At 37.0% G+C, this 18323-nt stretch overlaps 1 long non-coding RNA gene across 29 annotated transcripts in view; it reads right to left on the bottom strand.

The window, feature by feature from the left end:
* LOC146872768 (uncharacterized) overlaps positions 1-18323 on the bottom strand; it is a 248702-nt gene that overhangs the window by 180251 nt on the left and 50128 nt on the right. For 2 of the 29 annotated variants that reach the window (XR_014982571.1, XR_014982546.1), the window contains exon 4: positions 13331-13751. The exons of 22 other annotated variants lie outside the window; for them this stretch is intronic. This is a non-coding gene — a long non-coding RNA (uncharacterized LOC146872768). Of the gene's footprint in view, positions 1-13330; positions 13755-14972; positions 15155-16425; positions 16741-18323 lie in introns of those variants that run through there. 5 more of the 29 variants (XR_014982564.1, XR_014982565.1, XR_014982544.1 and 2 more) reach the window with 5 other exon arrangements.

Here is an 18323-nt window from a genome sequence, read left to right as displayed (position 1 = left end):
GAGCGATTACCGGGAGATGTGTAAATACACTACCTCTCTCCCTGTCTCTCTCTCTCTCTCTCTCTCTCTCTCTCTCTTCCTCATTTCTATTCGTGCGAACAAACATGGATCAGCATATACAGGGTAATTCCGATGAGTGGATTGGACTATAACTCTGTTTTAACGTTTTCATGATCATATAATATATGAATTTCAAATTTCACGTTAAATACGATACAAAATATTTCGCAAAGTATTCATTATTCTCTCAAATACTTTTATACTAACGCGTAATAATATAACAAATATTAATTTACATAAAAAAAAATATATATATATATATAAATGTATTTAAAAATTACGTGAGATAGCAGCTAACAAGTTTATTCGTCAAACAATACATTATTTGAAATGTATTTTCGGTCATTAGAAACACCCAGTATAGAGAATCGTCCGTCTTTATCCAACCTTTGTAATATCGAACGAACTACATCGTGATATGAAACGTAATACGGACACGCAAACAACAAGAATTCACCTTTACATCGACAGATCGTGCATTAATGTACGAATCGATCATGGAAGATATCGGTATTGCCGGCTAAATCATTTGCCGTTACCGGTGTAGGGTGGCACTGAAGCTAGAAAGTTGTGTCGGCTATTCGCTACCGATCGCTCGTTGCAGCTGATCGTTGCAACGTACTCGCTGCTTGCATTGCCTGCCGTTCATCGTGTATCGCGTCGAGTTTACCAAGTAGCAATTGCCGCTCATTTGTCAGCCGCCTCGCTGAAATATCGCGCATGAAATGGACGCCGTTACCTAGACCAGCGATCCTCGACTCGATACTACCTCGATGGGTTACGTCCTTCTCGTCCTCCTCCTCCTCCTCCTCCTCCTGCTCCTGCTCCTCCTCCTCCTGCTCCTCCTGCTCCTCCACCTTCTCTTCCTATTTCTCTCACTTTCCCATCCTCCATCCTCGTTCGATCCCATAACTTTTGCGAACGTATCGGAGTTTAGGTCTCACTTATACCCTCCTCTTCCTCTTTTTAAATTATCAACTCTCGAAGATGTACTGACTAAATTATATAAGTAATTTAATGCTATCGATTATTATCAGTTTTAGCAGAATAATCATTCCTTTTATCATTCGTTAATAATTGAAAGTTAATTAGATTATAAGAATATATTTTGTTACAGGTAATATGTCAATATTTTATTCTCGCGAATTATATTATTCGAGATAAAAAGAAAAATTATGTCTCGATATAGAATTTTATTCCCGTTTTATCTCTTTTATTTAGAAATTTTACATAGTGTGTTTATATTACCGAGAAAATTTATATATATATATAGGAAAAAGTAATAAAGAGGGAAAGTAATAAAGAATGATATTTCGCTTTCGTTTCGAATAGCTTTTCTTGTTGTAACTTTACCTCGGTTTACCATAGTCCATGAGAAAAATCTAATACAGTAAGAGAATTTGAAACGTTTTAGAGAATCTAGAAAACATAGAGACGCGACTAAATGTCACTGAAAGAGTTCGAGATTCGTTAGCGATTTGGTTTTTTTTCCTTTTAATTTTGTTCCACCAAGTTCTTCATCTCGCGACCATTCGTTTCTACCTTCCTTCCTTTTTGGCCCTTTCAAAAGCATGCTTTATTTTTCTTATTGCCCTTTAGCCATTGCGCGTGTATCTCGAGTGCCCTTTAAATTTGGAGTCCACTTTCGCAAAGTCCTTACCAAACTCTAATCCGTAGGCAATTCTTCATAGCACTCGAGATTGAAGAGCTCGAAGGATTTACCATCGTAACTCGAAGTAGTATAAGTGAGGGATGAAGAAGAAAAAGAAGAAGAAGAAGAAGAAGAAAAAGAAGAAAAAGAGGAGGAGAAGGAGACAGAGAAAGGTGAAAAGAGAGACAAAAAAGGGAGGAATTAGGAAGGTAGAACGATGAAAAGAGAATGTGAAGATACGTATAGGTGGATAACAGGTGAAGGATCATTAGTATGTTTTTAACTATAAGAGACATGTTTAAATATTCTCTATACGTATACGTATGTACATAATCGTACTTGCTTTGTCATAATCATGGACGAAAAAAACAATAGCAACGAGTACAAGGTATAAAATATAATAAAAAATAAACATAGGGTTAAAAGATATAAGATAATGAAGAGCGAAAATTCGTGGCACGGTGCGAGATGAGCCGTCGTTAATGAGAGAATTCTCGGGACCATCGGCATCGTTTTAAAACGATACCAATGAGGCAACGTCGTTGATAAAACGAGCTCTTAAAATTGGTCGCTCGCTTTCATTCCTTCATGCTCAGGTAAGAACACAGTGATGGCATTTCGTTCAATGGAATTCCAGCGTCGGATTCTCCGCCGGCAATTTGCCAGTTGCATTCGAATTTCGTGAATTCCTAGCCCGTGTATCGGCCCGAACGCTAACCGCCATAGTCGATAGGAACAAAAACGACTGCATAGGTGCATGGACCACCCCACGTAACCAACGTTGGTGTTCACTTTACTCTCACATCCCTCTTTTTTCTTTTTTTTTTCTTTTTTTTTTTTTTTCTTCATTAATCTTTTCTTCGTTCGTTCGTTCATTCGTACAAAGTCAAAAGTCTAAAAGAAAACAACGCATCGATCACGTCACTCTTTATACCGGTGATAAAATAATCTATTATCATAAAATATTTCAATTATCGAAATAAAATATATAATTCTATTATAATTCTATCTTGAAAAATAAACGGGATCACGTCTAATTCGATATCCTTTCAAATATACATACGTTATGAGAATATATCTAATAATTCTAAAAGAGATTCGTTTATTCGTAAAATATAACGACGGAATTATTACTCGTAATTACGATCAATATCGAAAATCTATTTTCGTTCTTTTTATCATTACGATTCGTTGAAAGTTAATGCACAACCATTTACTCGTGATTGGAATTATATGGCATTATCTAACGAACGACTTCTATTCACTATTAAAAGAGCTATCTTAAATAATAACGTGCCGACACGATAGCTCGACAATGTCGCGTTAATTTATCTCCTGCGATAAGAAAATGTCTTCATTTATCGATTTTCATTTAAAACGAAAACAATTTTTATTTTGAGTCATGGTCTTTTATATATTTCTAAATCAATTTCCAAATTTCCAAGGTTGCAAAGACAAGTAACAGGGTGCAAATATTACATGAAATTTTATGCTCGAACTGTAGTTGCGTGTTTACGATCCTCTTACCGGTGGTGCGTGCGAATACCTACATTTCATGTAAAGGTAGGGGTTGTAACATCGTAAATCTCAACATCGTCGTACCGACACATGGATAACCAATGGCATTGATTCGTCGGAAGCCAATTCGAAATTATACCTCACTACGAATTCCTCTACAACACTCTCTCTCTCTCTCTCTCTTCTCTTTCTCCCCTCCTACCTCTCACTCTCTCTCTCTTTCTCTCTCCTCTTCTTCATCCCTTTACGAGTAACGTTGGACGGTATACGAGCAAATACCCTCGTAAAGTGCGTCGACTGATCGATAGTTCGCTTCGTTTGATCCAATTCCAATCAGGACTTTGCTCGCGAACTACAATTCGAACGAGCGTTCATCTAGCAAAGAGTACGAAGAGAGATCGAAGTACCGCGGAGCCAACAACGCTTCGGCGATGAAATTTGGACACTTTCGAAACGAGCGTTACCCTTCGAATTCAGTTAGCTCTCATCTCGCAGTTTGTTCGTTTCTTTGCGATTTGATTTCGTAACAACGTGATATTTTTACAAAGATCAAATGGCAGATTGAAAATCTTTCATTAGTAGTATGCGTCTGGAAGGATGAAGCATCGTTGACGCGAGAGATAAATAAACTTTGATTCCACGAAAGAAGAAAGAGACAAAGTTCCATTCCCATTTATATATATAATTATATATATATATATATATATATATATATATATAAATTATATTAAAATTATTTCCCTATAGAAGGATTAATATTAATCTTTTTAATAAAGAGTAACATATTTGAAGACTAAAATGTATATTTATATTTAGGCGAACGATGTAAATAATAGTCGAACTTATCAGTTAAAACTGTGAGATTAAATCGAACGATTCGGAACATTCGTTCAACATTTTGTTCCTTTTAAGATGAGATGAGAGAAGGGAGAAAAAGGGATGTCTAAAGGAAAAGTACGAATAGAAGAATAGACAAAGTTGACCATCGTTGTTGAGATCGTACGATCGTTCGATCGGCGAGTACAATTTCGAAAATACTTCTATTCTTTTGCGAGGCTAGACCGATCGATCTTTTGCCTCGTTTAATCCATTTCCAATTGGAACTTTGATCGTGAACACAGCAATCCGTCGCGACGAACTCGACGATGACATCGAGCAATAGTGGTGCCGCTCGTATATCACTCTACGCCAACGCTTTTAGTCGAAATACGAACGACGAAATTCGTCGTCGAGTTGTCCGATCGTAACGTTTAGCAGAAAAACACGCTCATACGTTCTCGGATCATAAACAGCAACTCCAAGCCGATCCAGTCGAGAAATCTTTCATCGGGTTCTATATTGGGTCGTCATTTTATAGATTTAACTACGAGCGAATTCGCTCGACAATATTCCCGAAAAGACGACTAGGAGAAGTAGAAATATTTATCTCAACGCAATCTCGACTCTTTTCGCGAACTATTTTCAAAAAGTTTTCCAAAAAATTTTTAAAAATTGAGATAATATGAATAATATAGTTTCCCAAAATACATTCGTCATGTAATTAAATTAAAATGGTGATTAGAACCAACTAATAAATATCTTATTTATCGAATAATTAAAAATATATTTAGTCGATTCTAGGTTATTCTAATTAAATATCTTTAAATTAAATTATTTAAGTTACAGTCATTATAAGAATGAGTTATATAAAATTAAAGGACTTGATTGACACTGACATCAGATACATATATATATATGTATAAAAAAATCATAAAGGGTTACAATGTTCCACCAAGCGAAAACGAACGAATGCAAGCAGAGCCAGGGCAGAGACACGTTCGCGAACCTTCTGGCTCGAGGCAGAAATACGTGAATTTCGAAGGGATCAACCCGGTCGTGGACGAGTAGGTACGCGTGTACACGCACGCATCGTACCAAGTCGGAAGGATTATGATACGCGTGTCAAATTTGGACGGGGCTCGGAGAGACCGCCCACGCGGCTAAGAGGAGAAGAAAAAGAAGAAAAAGAAAAAGAAAAAGAAGAAGTAGAAGAAGAAGAAGAAGAAGAGAACAAGAAAAGAAGAAAAATAAAAAAGAAAAAGAACGAAGGGGCCTTTCGCGACCAAGCCCCAGCTCCTCGCTTAATTATCGTACCTACGCCAGATTCGTGCGCGTAAATCACTCGACGATACCTTTAGACGCGTGATGCACCACCTCCCGTTCCCCATCTTTTCTATTATTCGTTTTTTACTTCGAACATCCTTACGGGACGATTCAACCCCCTTTTTTCACGAGGAAACTTCCATACCACATCTTACCCCAGTCCTCCTCTAACCAGCCGCCCCCCCCACTCTTCACCATCATACTCACGACGCATCTCTTTTCATTTCTTCCATCTCTTTCTTTCTCTCGCAGCCGGTCTTAAAATATGACGAAGCCTCGGAGTTAATATGGCATTTAATCGGGGATGTGTGGGCACAACATCGTGGCATACCATGACGGAGGGGCGCGGAATGGCCGTGCACGAACTCGCTCGCACGTAAACGCGAGCGCGCTGGTATACCGCGAGCAAGCAAACGCTTACGGCCCTCAAAGCTAATTATGAAATATTGCCGGGCCATCGGCAGACCACCGCCGGGTTATGCTCTTCTCCTGCTCTCTCCCTCTCTCTCTTGCTCTCTCTCTCTCTCCCTCTCTCTCTTGCTCTCTCTCTCTCTCCCTCTCTCTATCTTTATCTCTCTCTCTCTCTCTCTCTCTCTCTCTCTCTCTCTCTTTCTCTCTCTCTTTTTCATCTTGAACAGCGGCGCGTGTGCATTCTACGTGCGTGACCTCTGCAACCCCGAACCCAGTACGGTATCCTCGGGAACGGGACGAGAAAAAACCGACGAGAGCTCGAATCTTTATTCGCTCTTTTTTTCTTTTTTCTTTTTTCTTTTACTCTTACTCTCTCTCTCTCTCTCTCTCCTCCTTCTCCTCTTTGCCACCCTACAGTCAATTGTCCTCACGAAGGAGAGCGAAAAGATACGCGACTGCATATTTTCCTTTTCTACTCCGATCTCTCTTCGCAACCCTCGCGACCTCCATCGCTTCTTTTCTTCTCCTTCGAGAAAAGAAGCCGCCGAATACTCGTGGGAAGAAGCGCCTGTGGAACATCGTAACTCGTTGCAACTCCTTCTTTATGCGATACTTATTGTTAACAGTCTCTTCTTAGGTGTTCGGAAATTTATGAAGAATTCGTACGAAATCGCATCCCTCGTATAATAATTTTCGTCGATCTTCAAACTCTCTCTTTCTTTCTCTCTTTCTCTCTCTCTCTCTCTCTCTTTCTCTCTCTGTCTCTCTCTGCCTCTATTTCTTTTCATTCTAACCATTCCATCGTTCGTAATCACAATCGAGATCATCCTTTTTCCGCGACGGAGATAACTCGATTCAACTCGGCGCACTTAGCATGCCTCTGCTCGGTCTCTACTTCGATTCTCTTTTATCGTACTGCCGCCATCAGTCCACCTCGAAAGAAAAAGAAAGAGAGAGAGAGAGAGAGAGAGAGAGAGAGAGAGAGAGAGAGAGAGAGAGAATAAGAGAAGTCGCGGAAGTGGACCTTAATTCGATGGACGCAGCGTGGCGGCGAAGAACGATTGAGAATGTCACTACGGAATCTCGTTTGCGTGCGCGAAACGCTTCCCAAGGTGGACCGTTTCGCGGAACGAATTTGATTTAACTCGAACTGCGCAGCTAGCTCACTCACTCGCTCGCTCGCGCTTTATGGCCTCGGCGAACTTTCGAGGATAAAGTCGGATAAGACGACGGCAGCGGTGGCGGTGATGGTGGCAACGATGGCTGTTGCTCATGTATATGTACTCCTTAATTTGAATTCTCGCCCTCTTCGAGCTATCGGTGTGGAAAGAACGACACGGTAACGTGAAATGTTATAACTTTAAAGAGAAAGAGTACGTTCGTCTTTCGCAGGAAAACTAAAGCCTATATAGAACTTTCCTACGTACTGACGTAACTACCGAGAAAACTTGGAAAATTTAAGAGGAAGTGGTCAGAATATTTTGAAAACTCTTACTTGCCACTTATACTATATCTCAAATCTTTGAAAACTATTGGATCGTCCAAAGAGTTTATATCGAATGTCTTATCTGTTCTTAATATCTTCAATGAGAAAAAAAAATTCAAATAAATCACTAAATATATTTTTAATATCGTCATACATACTTTTGAACGTGTCCATTTTTCTTTAATGTATTAACATTACTCACTAATATTATCGACATTATCAGCATTATATTATTATATATATAATGTTATATATATATATATATATATATATATATATATATATATATTAAGAATAAGTTCTATCAACGTGGATTTGGAAATTCAATTATGATCTTAATTTATTTTAATTTTTGTGTTAATAGATAATATTTTTCTATTCTTTCCATTTCTTTTCTTTTCGTAGTTTTGTTACATTCAGTATATATGCATATATATGTTTGATTCTTACCACCGAGGGTACAATAACACAAACGATAAATAAGTTAGTATGGAACGTTTTCCGTAGGTAAAGCATACCTATGAACGAGGCTAAAAAGACACGAAGCGGTTCGTTTGTACGACACCGCAGTGAGGTTCACGCGCGGACGGCGCCGTACCGCAAAACCGCAGGTGGCGCGAAATTTTCGGTGAGGAGTATTACTAAGTAATTTGTTCTTTCTCCACCCGAAGGTCTGCGGTAAGATAGACGACTATACAATTCGTTCCATTCTCTTCGCTCCGACACAAACGACATTGAGTGCGAGAGAGAGCACACTTCGTATTTCTCGCGCATCCTTCTGAGGCCACCATCAAACGAAGAGACAACGACGACGACGGCAACGACGAGTGGATGATTAAAATGAACCATACATTCTAAGCGCGTAAAATCGTAGAGACTCGAGCGAAAACGACGCGTCTCGAGTGTCTCGAGATTACCACGGAAAGATAACAAAATTAAATTAAATTTGATCCTTTTAATTGTTTAAGATTTATCCTCAAATAATTGATATTAATTTATCGTATAAATTAATATTAATTTTCTATCGATATTTCGCAATATAAAATTACTTTTAATTATTAATCTATTTATACATATCTATTTGATATTTTAAAATAGAATTAGTTATTATCTATACGATATTATATGATTAAAACGAAATATCGAATAAGATTCATTTTAAGATATCAAATGGTTTAATATATTCGTTCGCCGTATGCTTTTAGTTTATCGATATTGTATGGTGAACGTCACGCTTGTCTTTCGCCTTTAATCGTGGTATGCAAAGGACATACATTGCCGGGAGAATTCGACCGTCGAGAATTCGGACGAGAATATGGAATGGAGATGGTTTTCGAAAAGAGAGAGAGAAAGAGTGAAATCGTTGAAATACGAAGGAATACGGCTAATCCCAAATGGAATGCGTCTTCCTTCGATAGAACGAAACATCTACTTGCCAAAGAGAAAAAAAAGATAGAGAAAAAGAAAAAGAGAATTAAACTACTATATTTCCTGTTATGTTTGCTTGCTTGCTTGCTAATCCCGTTGAAATCGTCGCTCGTTACATTGGCTTTAAACGAATTATTTCACTCACAGTTATAAATATTGTTATATATTTCGTTTTAAAATGATCATTTGATCGCCTTAACACGATCTCCTTTTAGACAAACATTGTCCTTCATCTTTGGTTCATTCCATTTTAATTTAACATTCTGTTCTGTGATATGCAAATTCTAAACCATTAAAATATAACATCGTGTCGATAAAGATTTTTCTTCTTTTTGCCTTTTTAAAACCCATTATCGTTACAATCTGATAATTCCGATATAATAATAAACTTTATATATGTAAATGTAATTCCTATATTTTTTAGAACGTAATATCCATTTTTTGCTTCCTTTCATGTTCCTATTTTACCGCATTAATATATGTATGATATAAAAGAAAGAAAAAAAGAGAGGAAAAAAAAAAAAGAGAAAAAAAATGATAAGCGAGAAATTTGACATAAAGCGTAAAATGATCGTCCGGTTATGCGAACCGCCATTTTCTGCCTCTTCCACTCCTTAGAGTTTGTCCAATGACGTTAATCCTCGATAACGGTAGCGAGGACACGAGCCTCGAAATATCCTCAGAGTTTCATCCTCCGAAGATAACACCGTACATGACGTATCCTTTCAACTACGTCCGTCGTCAACGCGAATGACTCAACGGCCGCTCGAAATAGGGATAAACAAGTTTTTCGGTAACATTCCGAAACATCGGCGTGCAATTAAAATCGAGCTTAAGTCCGGTCCGGTTGACGGTAATCCTCAATAACTGCGTTCAGGACACGTCTCATGACATCGCAATGATAATCACACGCTCGAGATAGAACTCGCGTTGGATGGTTGCCCTTCTGTTCCTTGTATTTTGCAAATGACATCTGCGATTTACGCTTTTACTTTCTTCTTAAAACGCGCATCTACCTAATCATTAAAAGTCGATCATAAATTAAGTATTAAGTAGAAAGAATGAACCATCTTTCTTGTAGTATCAAGTACGAGAGGAGACTAACTTCGAAAGAAATTTTCAAAAAAATTTTGGATTAACTTAATTCCTACAATGATACTCTTTTTGAAACCCTTAAATAATCCCATTATTTTATCGACTTCGCGAAATTACATGATTATACATTCATATTGACGAAATGTTTGATTATCATAAGAAAAAACTATTCCTCGCGAGATTTCAACTAGTTTTCGCGCAATTACGCGTTCAGTGATACTGATGAGTTTAAGAGAGAACTCATGGAAGCTCTTCTCTTAGAGGAGATCGTGTCGTCGGCACTTTTATCTCGATCGACACTGATGCGAGGATAAAGACATAAAACGTAACGGGCGTCCGTGAAGAGAGTGCATAATGGTAGTTTGCGTTGGACCGAGGGAAACGGTTGAAAGGCGGTCCAAGAAAGGAAGGAAGAAAGGAAGGAAGGAAAGGTAAGAAGGAAGGAAGGAAGGAAAGAACGAACGAAGAAATGGTAGGGGAAGGAGGAGAAAGGAAGAAAGGAAGAAAGAAAGAAAGAAAGAGAAGAAGAAGGGAAAGGGAAAGAGAAAAAGGAGAAGATAGAGGAGGAGGAAGAAGAGAATGAGAAGGAGGAGGAGGAGGAGGAGGAGAAAGGACAGCAAGCCAGCCGGTCGGTTCTCTTCGAATGACGACGCTCGAGACTGACTCGGAGCATCCACGTCTCTTTCTCTTCTCTCGTATCCTTTCTCCATCTCTCTCGCTACGCGGCAAAACGATGTGTGTGGTCCATCGTGGCAGCCGCCAGGGCCGACTCGCTAATAACATCCCCTGCCCTCCGTTCCCTTCGAAGGAGAGCCACTCTCTCGCCCCATGCCGACGAAGGAAACGGGTAAAAAGGTACCAAAGATTCAGAACCCAAGTCCGCAAATCGTCTTCTATGAATGCCTCCTCTCGATCGACGCTCGACGACGCTTGCGCGTCACCCCACCCCCTCCTCCCCTTCCATCACCATCACCATCACCGCCCTCTCCTAGTCCTTTCTCACCAACTCTTTCTTTCTCTTTCTCTCTATCTCTCTCTATTTCTCTTTCTCTTTCGCTTTCACTCTCGTACGTTCAATCTTACAAAGCCATCGTTCTCGACTCTTTTCTCTCATTCTCGATCCTCTCTCTACATTCTTCGGCAGACCTTCTCTCCTTTACACGCCTTCCTCCTTTTTACAATTCCCTCGAAAAGCTTCGAACGCGCGTCCGCTTGTCGTGCTAGCGGATTTTTCGCATTCTATCGCTTCATTATAAAAGCCGGCCACCAGCAGCCAGCTCCCGGATTCGGAGGACGGAAAGACGACGATACCTCGATACCCCAGCAACGAAGTCGAATCACGCCGTCCTCTTAGAATGTACCAAGAAGGAACCTGTTTTCGGTTCACCTTCTCGTCCTTTTCCACGAGCGGCCTCCCTCTCGTCAAGCAACGCCGCCACGATTTTGCGCTCGTCACTGTCCCCATCGTTGAAATTTTTCGAAAGGAATTAAGCTACTCTTTATTCTCATTTACTCTCCTTCCTTCCTCCTAACTATAAGATTCTTTATTTATCTCTATAGTAAACGACTTATCGATCCGAAAAATAAACTAAGAAAAAGATAGAGAAAAAAGTAGAATCAGTTGTTTAAACGATGCATATGAAAGAAAAAAAAAAACAAAAGAAAAAAAACAAAAAAAAAAGACACAAAGAAAAAGAAAAGAAAAAGAATAATCGATCATTCGATCACTCTGGAATTCATCGAGAAATATATCCTTACATTTAACGAGACGAGTCACTTAAAAGTCTTACAACCGTGGCTCTTGTTGAGGCGAAAGAGAGAGAATGAGAGAGAGAGAGAGAGAAAGAAAGAAAAAAACATCCTAGCACGAAAAAGAACGATCGAACGAAGTCAAAAATCTAAGCCAGCGATTTACCATCCGAAGAACCGTGTCGACTTTAAGTTCCAGCTTGTGTTTCGTAAATCCCAAGATTCCGAGAGTGGACAGGACCCACCGAGAAAAGAAGTAGTACAGGCTTCGGGGATTATCTAGAGATTCGTGACAAAGCGCGTAATGCGATTTGGTAATTATTTTCTTCTTCTTCTTTTTTTCTTTTTTTTTTTTTTTTTTTTGGTTTTCTTTCTTTTTTCAAAACTCCCGGCAAGATAATATTATACTTCCCCTCTTAATATTATAATATTACTATACCGCGTTGTAACGGTATCGATTTTAATTGATTATCTATCTTATGCCTATGTTTGATTATGCGTACTTTAAAACAAATCTCACATGAGTCATCGTTATTATTTTCTAAGTCGTTACATCTCAATTCGGAGCCACCAATTGCGATAGCGATTCCATGGCAGGTATCGACGCTCTATCTGATTTTATTGCACGTCTCGTCTTGCGGCTTTACGTGGCCAAGTTGGGCGGAGTCATCCGCAGTGGTTCTCATTATCGAATCGAACTTTTCTCATCGAAGAAATACTAATCGAAGATATAAAATGACTAAAAAAAAAAATCGACAATAGATGATAATAATTTTCTTCGAGCTCGTTAAAGTTTAAGGATTAATTTATTATTATTTTAATTAAAACCAAAGAATTTTATTAAAAGCTCATTTATTTTAATCGTTTAACGCTGTTGCTTTAATTCGCGATTTTTCGTAGAGAAGACATAAAAGCTCTTGAAAATATTCAAATGCTTTTGCTTCTTTCCCGTATTCTCGCGCTATGAAATGCAGAAAATACGTGTGGAGAGCATCGTAAAAAGCCGTTGTTAAGTATTTATCCATTAAAATGAAAAATCGTCTTTCCCGCGTTTATTAAACTTGCAAAAGGAATCGAAGTCTGTACGTATATATATACACATACATACATATATATATATATATATATGTATATATATATATGTTAGCGACGACGACAGGGCATACATTGTTTTACCAAGTAAATGTTTAAAATATCGTTGAAACGTCGAGAGCGCGCGGCGCCGCTGTAAACTTTCAATATCGTTGGGTGCATTTTCAAAGCTGAATGCGCACTGCACTCGCGTGATGTTGGCACACGGTTGCTTTACGTCAGTATCAAGAGGCACTCAGCGTCGAGGGAATTGTGCGCATCCTTAAGGTGGAAGCTGGAGAGATGATAAAAGAGTGCAAAAGGAAAAGATAGAAAATAGTATCAAAGACGTCGGAATGAAATGTATTTTTAGACGTCTTATTGATCCACGACCCCGAACTCAAAATCAACTTCTACATTCGTTCTAGTTATAAAAAGGATGAAAGAAATCCGGATAGATGTTAGTTAAAGAAACGGATTAATAAAATATAAAATAAAATTATAGAAAAATCCTATATACATATATATATATATATATATATATATATATATAAAAGATTTGTAAGATCGTATTTATAGATATCATTTTTTTGACAAAATTAATCACATAACTTTGATATTAAACAACCTCTTTCACGAATTAGAAATAAGTTGACTTGGAAATTTCTTATGAAATAGGAAAAGAGATAAAGTTGAAAATTTTTTTAATCCTGAGAAAAGTTACTCGACCATACAAACGTTTCATATAAGAAACCATGTTATCAGTTTATCAGATTAATCGCATATCGAAATCCATTTTGTAAGAACTCATAGAATTTATATATAATGCTGATCCATCTGTAGCATTAAATTATCCTTGATGTCACAGAGTTACACAATTTTTAATTAAATATATATGAATATTAAAAATTGTTCATTTCTCTTTAACGAAAAGCCAAAAACATTTAGGGACTTCGAAGCCAAGAGAATCGGCTTGATCTTTCATTGTTACAACGACAAAGTCGTGGCATTCCTTGACACATCGGAGTACGCTCGTCACGAGTACTTTGTCACCGGGACTACTTTATGACTACTCGTGCAAACCTACCATCCCCTTCATCCTTCTCTCCTGTTGCCAAGCACACTTTGTTTCGTTCCTCGCTGCTGGTAAAAACACACCGTCAACCGAGAAAAGCAAAAAGCCATCGTTAAGGCAATATTTTCGTATAGATCGCTAGAGCGGGTAACATTTCATAAAAAAAGGAAAAGAAAAAGAAAAAAAAAAGAAAAACAAAGAAAAAAAAGGAAGAAAAAAAGAAGAATAAACGCAGGACTCGCATAAGGTTCCACACACGCAACGAACAATACCCAGTGATATCGATACATCGTTGGAAATCGATAACGCATTGTTCCTCGAGCCCATTATCTCTCTCTCTCTCTCTCTCTTCCTCTCCCCCTCTCTCTCTATCTCTCTGTCTTTCCGTCCCTTTCTCTCTTTTTCTTTTTGTCTCTGTCTCTTTCCTATGAACGATTGCGAATCTCGACACCAAAACGAGGCACGTGTCATTGATGGACGAGCAATGTCGTAAACGGGTTTTATGTATCACCGATATTTTGCCCCTTTCGATCAACGAATCATGAAAAAATATTCAAAAGAAAAAAAAAAAAGAAAAAAAAAAGAAAAAAAAATAATATTCTCATAATTTAAACTCAGTTTAGAGTTTATTCCTTAACTTCTTCACAATTTCGTTTATCATTTCGCGATCACGATCAATCCATTTCACGGATACGCGAGCACATTGAATAAGAAAGAGAAGAGAAATAGATTTCGCATGGAAACGAGGGATGCGTGCCTTCGAAAGTGAGATATTATCTCTCTGCGTAAAAATAATAATAAAAAAAAAAAAGAAAAAAAAAAAATGACGAGTCATCGAAGAGACAATGCAAATTTTATATATACATACATACGTAGTAAGAATTCGATGTATTAGATATATACTTCGTAAAAATTTCAATTCGTGTACGTATGCACGCATGTGTGCGATAAAATAATATGTTCCTCCTAAGTCGAATAATTTATATTTTTTTTTTTTCGAACTAACGCGAGAATACCAAAAAAATAAAATAAAAATGAATGATCGTAATATTATATAAACAAATTGATCTGTAAATGGTAAATTATTTGCAACCGATTGAACGACAACAAGTCTTATCAACGATATAAGTTCTATCAACAACTTATATTTTCTTTTCTTTAATAGAAAATACTTGTTAAGAATTTTCTCTGACGATATTATTATTAAAAGGTTCCTGGTATACAAAGTTTTATCATTATAATACTCGTTCTAGTTCAATAGCTTTTCACGCTGTGCAAACGCTTACTTTAATCACACCGCTTCGCTTCAATTTCACTTTTCCTCCCTTTCATTGGCGCCAACCCTTCGATCTCTCCAACCTCGCTCTTTTTTCTTTCTTTAAATAAACGGGCAGGTGCCTCTGCAACGAGCGTCTGTCGACGGACACTAGCCGCTATTTTCACACGTCATCGTCGACGTTGGCTCCAACTGACAATGACGTATATATATATATATATGTGTGTGTGTGTTGTGTATTATATATATATATATGTATACATACATAATACATAGGATCCTTTGATGATATTTCCCTTGTACGTGGACAACTCGAATCGTTTCTACGATATATGAGAACGTCGCATGATCAAAAAAAAAAAAAAAAAAAAAAAAAAAAAAAAAAAAAAAAAAAAAAAAATGGAAACTTTTGCATTGATAGTTTTGTTTAAAGAATGCAATGCTCGTCTATCAACATCAATATTGTGATCGATCAATACGATCGATTTCGTTTAAAAAACATTCGGTTCTTTTAGATATTATCGATACAGAAAAGAAAAAAAAACAAACAAACAAACAAAAAAAAAAGGAAAAAGAAAGGAAAAAAAAAAATATCGACAAAAATAACTTTCTACAATTATTTTAAGTTTCTTTCATGTATTCAAAACGATATATTCCTAGCGCATAGAAAGTATGAAAAAGTAGATTACGCTTAAAGCGAGAAAATTTTCAATCGGATTTTCAACTGACAAAGTCGAACTAGTCATAGAAACTCGTCGTGTCTCATATTGTGCTGTCTCTAAAAAGGAAAGAAAAGTAATAAAATAAAAAAAAAAAAAAAAGAAAAAAAAAAGAAAGAAAAAGGAAAAAGGATACTCCATTGTTGGTTAACTCTCATCGTACGAGCCTCGCTGCTTGAAAGCTTTCCGCGGCGATGACACAAACGATTTTGATTAACTCGTCTTGTTAGAACGTATGTGCTTGTACAAAGCCTAATTAAGTACGCACTCATCCCAATTGTCAATGCATACGCGTGTACCGTAGCTATGCGCTACGCTACAAGCTTGGTCGGTACTCAACGGACAATAGACATTCGTGCTAAAGATTTTTTTCAAGTTTAACCAAGTTCATCGACATTTATCTACATTCTTGACGATACTTTGAACTCGCTTTTAATGAATAAAAACGTTGTAATAAAACGGACACATTCCTTTAAGTATATTTCTATTCATGTGCTATTCTATGAATTGCTCTCAAAAAAAAAAAAAAAAAAAAAAAAAAAAGAGAGAGAGAGAGAGTTGTGAATATACAACGGCCATGAACAAGTGCTGTTTTACTTCAATAAACTCTTTATTTATAACAACACTTATATTTATCAATCAATCCAATATTTTTTTTTTGTCTGCTAAAATTCCAATAATACCAAAGCAAATATTTATTTATTGCGTAATCCCTCATGCGTTCCAACAAATTTTGGAATTTACCTTCGCACCGTGATGGTATGATACAATATTGTTCGCTCGTCGAGACTCTTTAATAATTTCAAAACGAGAGGAGACGCGACTCCCGCGATGAATTACCCGACCCCATTCTCTTTGTAACGTAATCTATATCCATCTACGTATAAAAGCGAACGTAGACGCTGACCAGGGGTTGCTTTCTAATTTGGCTGCGACAAAAAGCTTTTACCCCTTTGGATCCCGACGCCGACGTCGATGTAAACGAATGCATGCGTTCGCTTCGACTTCAGAATGTGTCCCATGTCGTAAACATACAGTCCCGACATTCTCAAAATATTTCTACAATTAACGTTGAATCGATGATTAAATCGAAAATAATATCGCAGATAAGATAAATTGAATATTGAATAATTTAAAATGAATGATTTTATTTTTAGAAACGTTTAATAAAAAAAAACACTAAACTAGCGTCCCAAAATCCTAAAACTTATATCCCCGTTGATGGTATAAAAATTGGTTCAAATAATATTTGCAGAAATACGATAGATTGGTTTTTAGAATTTAATTCCCATTATATCGTTAAAAATAAATATACTGTGTACTTCTGCAATCTGTGTTTTTCTATAACCTTTTAATCCAACATACATTAAAGGATAAAACATACCGTAAAATAGATATATAGATAGTTCTACAGAAATAGAAATTATTCGATAGTATTTTTTGTCAATATCCCTTTCAATATATTTAACGAATTATAATTATCTAATGACAATTAATAATACATATATATATATATATAAATATATAGAAATTATTGTATGCCATAAGTATATTAATTTATTTTACAATGGTAGCACGCTACTCCAAAACAATTCTTCAACTTTGTCTCAATTAAATTATAATATTTAAAAGGAAAGTATTTATTGTTACGAGACTCGAGCACTTTCCGTTCTTCGAGGGCCTCGCCATCGCTATGCCATGTAATTTATTCTCTTTTAAATTCAATGCGGAGGAGATCACCGCAAGCGGTTCATAAATCAATGGACACTCCCAAGCGACGGGGTTACGCGCTTTAATGCCACTTTGTGGTTAACCGGGATTAGCGCGTAGAAAATGCGAGTGTCCTTTGACGCGTGCGGGGAACGTATTAAGATTTATTTTAATGAACCTTTCGGCCCCGCAATCCGACATTCCTTATGGTGCGACGACCCGAGTAGAATGCTCTTTATCAGGTGGGAAGTTTGTTCCATACAACTTCGTTCTTTTTACTGTTATAAACTCGAACTCGAAGCTTTTTAATTATATGTCTAAACATAAATTATATATATATATATTCTTTATCTATTCTATTGTATGTTTCGAACTTTAAGCGGCTTTGCAACGTTATCGTATGAAATTAGTTGAAAAAAAAAAAAAAGAAAAAAAGAAAAAAAGAAGAAAAGAAAATTACGATCCAAAATGAGACAAGTACAAGTATATTGTTCCATTTGAAAACAAAAAGTCACCTTTGTTTCTTCGAAACATCTCTAAAAGAATGAAAATTTTCATACAATTTTTTAATTCTTTAATACATTGAAAGATATTCGTTGCCTCGTTATATGGAAAGAACGTCGTTTACGATAAGAAACTTTAAGCATGGCTGAATACACCTGATTTAAATCCCTTTAACGAAGATGCTGATAGAATACTGAGATGAAATATTATGAAGTTCGAAGAGAGAGAGAGAGAGAGAGAGAGAGAGAGAGAGAGAGAGAGAGAGAGAGAGAGAGAGAGAGAGAGATCTGGTGAAGGATGACGGCCAAGAGCGATCAAAATGACGCATGATTATTAAAGAGTTAGTTTCAGGAGTCCAAGTGACACCGTACCTCATTGCTTATTCAGGCAGCATACTTTATTAGGGTGGAAGGAAGACAGACACTGTG

The sequence above is a fragment of the Vespa mandarinia genome, chromosome 9, assembly GCF_050613455.1.
Source record: "Vespa mandarinia isolate Hongniang chromosome 9, ASM5061345v1, whole genome shotgun sequence".
NCBI classification, from domain to species: domain Eukaryota; kingdom Metazoa; phylum Arthropoda; class Insecta; order Hymenoptera; family Vespidae; genus Vespa; species Vespa mandarinia.
This window is presented reverse-complemented; position numbering and strand designations above follow the sequence as displayed.